This window comes from Leuciscus leuciscus (genome assembly GCF_965113295.1).
Source record: "Leuciscus leuciscus genome assembly, chromosome: 20".
Classification (NCBI taxonomy): domain Eukaryota; kingdom Metazoa; phylum Chordata; class Actinopteri; order Cypriniformes; family Leuciscidae; genus Leuciscus; species Leuciscus leuciscus.
The window spans coordinates 784,001-790,000 of NC_138744.1; the positions used below are offsets into that span (position 1 = coordinate 784,001).

Sequence of the window (6,000 nt, forward strand, 5' to 3'; positions counted from 1 at the left end):
CCTGGGTGTGCTCTTTGATACCAATCTTTCATTTGAAAGTCACGTGTCTAGTATCTGTAAAACTGCATTTTTCCATCTTAAAAATATATCTAAATTACGCCATATGCTCTCATTGACAAATGCGGAACAATTAGTTCATGCGTTCATGACCTCAAGGCTAGATTATTGTAATGCTCTACTGGGTGGTTGCCCTGCACGCTTAATAAACAAACTACAGCTAGTTCAAAACGCAGCAGCTCGAGTTCTTACCAGAACCAGGAAGTACGACCATATTAGCCCGGTTCTGTCAACACTGCATTGGCTCCCTATTAAACATCGCATCAATTTTTAAATATTGCTGATTACTTACAAAGCACTGAATGGTTTAGCTCCGCAGTACTTGAGCGAGCTCTTAACGCATTATAGTTCGTCACGTCTATTACGATCTCAAAATTCCGGCCAGTTACTAATACCTAGAATATCAAAATCGACTGCTGGCGGTAGATCCTTTTCCTATTTAGCACCAAAACTCTGGAACAGTCTTCCTACCATTGTCCGGGAAGCAGACACACTCTGTCAGTTCAAAGCCAGATTAAAGACACATCTCTTTGACCTAGCTTTCACATAATACATTATAGACTTCTATAATTTAATGTTAGGCTGCATATAGTAGGTCAGCCGGAACCGGGAACACTTCCCAAAAATCCTGATGTACTCGTTACATCATGAGAAGAATGGCATCTACGCTAATTTTAGTGTCTGTGTTTATCCCGAGGTTTTTCCTGCAGCCTGCCGGATCCAGGCCGTATCCAGATCTGACGAAGGACCTTCGCCTGGACCGATGACAACGCAGTGCTGAAGTGCCAACTAGTCTCTCCCTATGGAGGATCCCACTACCACTCTACAGATAAGGCGTTGTCGGGAAAATTCGTCTCGCGGTCCTACCCCAAAGCAACAAATAAAATAAAATTCCTTATCAAAATTTATAAGGAAAGACAAGTATTTTGTTTAGGCTTGGCTTGTAGGGAATTCCAAACCTGCGTATATTCAAACGCACATAACTATAGAACCCATTCTAAATGTGCATGTGAACGCCATCAGCGTTTCTCACAGGTTCGCGTTTAAAGTCTGTGTAGAGAGAATGGTGTCGTCTTAGCGGCCCTAATTTAATAACAAATGATCGTTGCGACGGAAGCAAATCAATTAAAACTAACTTTAGATGGAAATAACTTAACTCTGCTGTAAAGCCGAAACAATCTCTGTTACCTTAAATTATACGCTTATCTCTGTAAAGCTGCTTTGAGACAATCTACATTGTTAAAAGCGCTATATAAATGAAGATGACTTGACTTGACTTCAAAACAGAAACAGCCATTCACTGCCATTATAAAGCTTGGAAGAGCAGGACATTTTTTTTAAATATAACTCAGATTGTGTCCGTCTGAAAGAAGAATGTCATATACACCTAGGATGACTTGAGGGAGAGTAAATCATGGGCTAATTTTCATTTTTGGGTGAATTAACCCTTTAAATGTTGACAGGATGCTACGACAAAGATTTCGCTTTCCTCTTCGGACTTTTGTTTTTCACAAATATATGACTTGAGCTGAAGAAGGACAGATGAAGGTAATCACACACACTCAATCAAGCTCTCTAGGCTTCTCTCTCAAATCTATGTTTACGGTCTGTAAATCTTGTTTAGTGTAAAATCACACACAGAGACTTGACTAAAAGAGTTGGTGGAAAAAAATACATTCTTCACTCTTGTTATGATTATTAACCTGTTTTACACTAGACTAGTCAAGAAGGGCATAGCATTATGAAAACGGAAACCGCGGTTGCTTGCATTCCTCTGTTATCGTGACAGCCCTAAAACTGTGATCTCAGAAACACCAAGGGCCCTATTTTAACGATCTGAAACGCAAGTATCAAGCGCGAAACGCAAATAACTTTGTGGGCGGATCTCGGCTGTTGCTATTATACCGGCGGGATAAATGACTCTCCGACGCAAATCTAAAATGGAGGGGTGGTGGTGGCGCAATGGATAAGACACATGCCTTTGGTGTGAGAGACCCGGGTTCGAATCCACTGTGAGACACCAATGTGTCCCTGAGCAAGACACTTAACCCCTAGTTGCTCCAGAGGCGTGCGACCTCTGACATATAGGCAAGGCAAGTTTATTTATATAGCACATTTCATACACAATGGCAATTCAAAGTGCTTTACATAGAAGAAATTAAAATAATAAAAAGAAATAAGAATAATTAAAACAGTTTAGAAAAATAAAAAATAAAATACAGTACAAACAGTCGGACGAACAGCGGCACAGTGCTCATTCAGTAAATGCATAGTTAAACAGATGTGTTTTGAGTCTGGATTTGAATGTGACTACAGTAGGAGCACCTCTGATCTCTTCTGGAAGCTGGTTCCAGCTGCGGCTGGCATAATAGCTAAAAGCAGACTCGCCATGCTTAGAGTGAACCCTTGGTATTTCTAGCTGATATGATCCTAATGATCTGAGTGATCTGTTGGGTTTATATTCAGTGAGCATATCTGCAATGTATTGAGGTCCTAGGCCATTGAATGATTTATATACCAGTAATAATACTTTAAAATCAATCCTAAGTTTAACTGGGAGCCAGTGTAAAGACCTGAGGACTGGTGTGATATGTTCATATTTTCTGGTTCTGCTCAGAATCCTGGCGGCAGCGTTCTGTATGAGCTGCAACTGTCTTATGGTCTTTTTGGGAAGGCCAGTGAGGAGTCCATTACAATAATCCACCCTGCTGGTGATGAAAGCATGCACAAGTTTCTCTAAGTCTTGTCTGGAAACAAAGCATCTAATTCTTGCAATATTTTTCAGATGATAGTATGCTGATTTAGTTATTGCTTTGACATGACTACTGAAACTAAGCTCTGACTCTAGTGTCACTCCAAGATTCCTGACTTGATTTTTGGTTGTTTGACCCCTAGAGTGAAGGTATGCGTTCACCTTGAGAACTTCATCTTTGTTTCCAAACGCAATGACTTCAGTTTTGTCTTTGTTTAACTGAAGAAAGTTTTGACACATCCAACTGTTGACTTCATCAATGCATTGGCACAGGGAGTCAATGGGGCTGTAATCGTTGGGCGATAGGGCTAAGTACAGCTGTGTGTCGTCTGCATAGCTGTGGTAAGCAATTTGGTTATTTCTCATTATTTGGCTCATTGGGAGCATATACAGGTTGAACAGGAGTGGCGCAAGAATTGAGCCTTGAGGGACTCCGCATGTCATGGATGTCCACTCAGACTTATGGTCTCCTATACTCACATAATAACCTCTCCCATCTAAGTATGACCTGAACCATTTTAGGACTATCCCAGAAAGCCCCACCCAGTTTTCCAGCCTGTCAAGAAGTATGTTATGATCGACAGTGTCAAATGCAGCACTGAGGTCGAGTAGTACCAGCACTGATAATTTGCCTGAGTCAGTATTTAAGCGAATATCGTTTATTATCTTTATGAGCGCTGTCTCTGTGCTGTGGTGCGGTCGGAAACCAGATTGAAAATTGTCAAAGTATCCATTCGAGCATAAGAATTTGTTCAGCTGATTGAAGACAACTTTTTCAATGATCTTACCTATGAAAGGAAGATTTGAGATTGGTCTATAGTTGCTTAATATGGTCTTATCCAGATTGCTCTTTTTCAGGAGGGGCTTGACAACTGCAGTTTTTAGGGAGTTTGGAAAACTCCCAGAGAGAAGTGAAGCATTTACCACTTCTAGAAGATCTGCTTCTAAACTGTTTAACACACTTTTGAAAAAAGATGTGGGAAGTGTGTCAAGAGCGCAGGTTGATGTTTTAAGGTGCTGTACGGTTTCTTCCAAAATTTTGCCATCAATTTCTTTGAAATCAGACATAGTAACTACTTTCTCAGGTGGTTTGATCTGTCTGACCCCAGCGCAACTCAAGGATGTGCTGATCACCTTTCTGATATTATTGATTTTGTCAGAGAAGAAGGAAGCAAACTCACTGCACTTGCTGTCTGAGAGCATTTCACTGGGAATCTGGCTTGGGGGGTTTGTCAGTCTCTCTACAGTAGCAAAAAGAGTGCGTGTGTTGTTTAAATTACTGTTTATAATATTTGAGAAGAAAGTCTGTCTAGCTTTGCCTAGTTCCATATTGAAAGCATGAAGGCTGTCTTTGTAGATGTTATAATGGACTACAAGTTTTGTCTTCCGCCACATGCGCTCTGCTTTTCTGCATTGTCTTTTCATATTTTGCACTGCTGTTGAGTTTCTCCAAGGTGCCTTTATATAGCATATATAGCAATTGTAAGTCGCTTTGGATAAAAGCGTCAGCTAAATGAATAAATGTAAATGTAAAATGTGTTGGTCTGAAGTAGCTTCATTACTCATAGGTGTGGTTTGGGCGTAACGTGAAATAAACCAATCAGAGCGTCATCTCACATTCCCTTTAAGAGCAGGCGCGCTTGTTCCATGGCGGTTTGCTATTATAACGGCGGATTTGCCAGACGCACGCCAGGAGCGGTTCACAGCCGAGGAGACCGACGTTCTCGTCAGGGCCGTAAAACACAGAGAAGTGACATTGGGGATGGAGAAACACACACACATTAGCTTCGGTTAAACAGGCGTATAATAATTTGGGTAAATGTGTAAGCTAGATTTATGCCTATTTTTTCACATCTTCATGGACACCACAATGATTTCCCTCGTGTGGTAATATTTTTCCTTGTAATTATGTATGGTTTTCTAAAAATGTGAACTTCTGCGTCTGTGTGTAGATGAGAGAAGCAAAGTGTGTGTGCGTTGTGCACACGCTACATTATGGCCAAGCATGCGCCCTTAAAATAGCATCTGAATAACGCGCCACTGACTTTAGACGAGGTTTCTCCTGGTCAGTGGCGGAATTGTTTTCTGGAACTGCAAAATAGCACCAGGGAACGTTTGCGCCGGAACACGCCTCCTCTTTGCGCTGAACCGCCCCCGGGAGCGCAAGTTCATTCCCTAATTTACTGACGTGCGTCTGTGGAGGGAAAAGTCCGCTGTGCGTCGGGTGCAAAATAGGAATGATACATGCGTCGCTGTACAAAGTCAATTGCACTGGGTGTAAGATAGAGCCCTGCATGTTTAATTATCAAATAAGACAAATGCTGTTTAAAATAGTTATAGCAGTGTTATTGTAATTTTATTAATAATCTGAATTAGCCTCTATATTTATACGTTTTTATAGTTTTCATGCTAATTTAGTCAAATTTTTTGTTTAATTCATTTTATAGTTTACTTATTTTGTCATTTCATTCGTTTTTCATTGCATTGCTTTCATTTTCATTGTATTTAGGTTTAAATTTTTCATTTCCTATTAACAATTTTAGTGCTTCATTCTAAACTTATTTCAGTTTATTGCCAAGACAACATTTCTAATTTTGATTCAGTTTCAGTGTTTCAGCTGGTACTTATATTGTGTTCCAGTGAACAGAGATGTTGTGGTAGTTTGATGATAACCCTGTTCAGAGCGAGAGCGATGACGTTTGACAGTGAACAGTGGCTGTGACAGAGGAGATTCTCAACAATATCAGCTCACACACACTCTCTCTCACACACACACACATACACACACACACACTCACACTCAGTGAACAGTGGCTGTGACAGAGGAGATTCTTAACAATATCAGCTGTTGAATATGGAGGCAGGAGCCGGTGCCAGCTGGAGTTCTCTCCATACACTGCTGACTCACACACACACTCATACACTTATTCATTCACACACACACACACACACACACACACACACACACACACACACACACACACACACACACACACGTGCGCACACACTCACTCAAACACACACACACTTACAGTTTTTATAAACCTTCACCACATGATCTCTTATGATACGTGTGATGATTCCCTGTAAACATTAACAAGCTTTACATGTTCAGAGATTTAAACTATTCAAACGTCTCAAACAATTAATGTTTATTTGATAAAAAATACAGTAAAAACAGTGAAATATTA

At 40.5% G+C, this 6,000-nt stretch overlaps 1 protein-coding gene and 1 long non-coding RNA gene across 2 annotated transcripts in view; both read right to left on the bottom strand.

Moving 5' to 3' along the window:
• The window catches only part of LOC309484501 (myelin basic protein-like), a 28,386-nt gene that overhangs the window by 8,193 nt on the left and 14,193 nt on the right, over nt 1–6,000 (bottom strand). The gene's annotated exons all lie outside the window — the stretch shown is intronic.
• The window catches only part of LOC309484543, a 1,430-nt gene continuing 755 nt past the window's right edge, over nt 5,326–6,000 (bottom strand). Inside the window, exon 2 of the long non-coding RNA XR_014200906.1 lies at nt 5,326–6,000. This exon is cut by the window's right edge and continues 88 nt beyond it. This is a non-coding gene — a long non-coding RNA (uncharacterized lncRNA).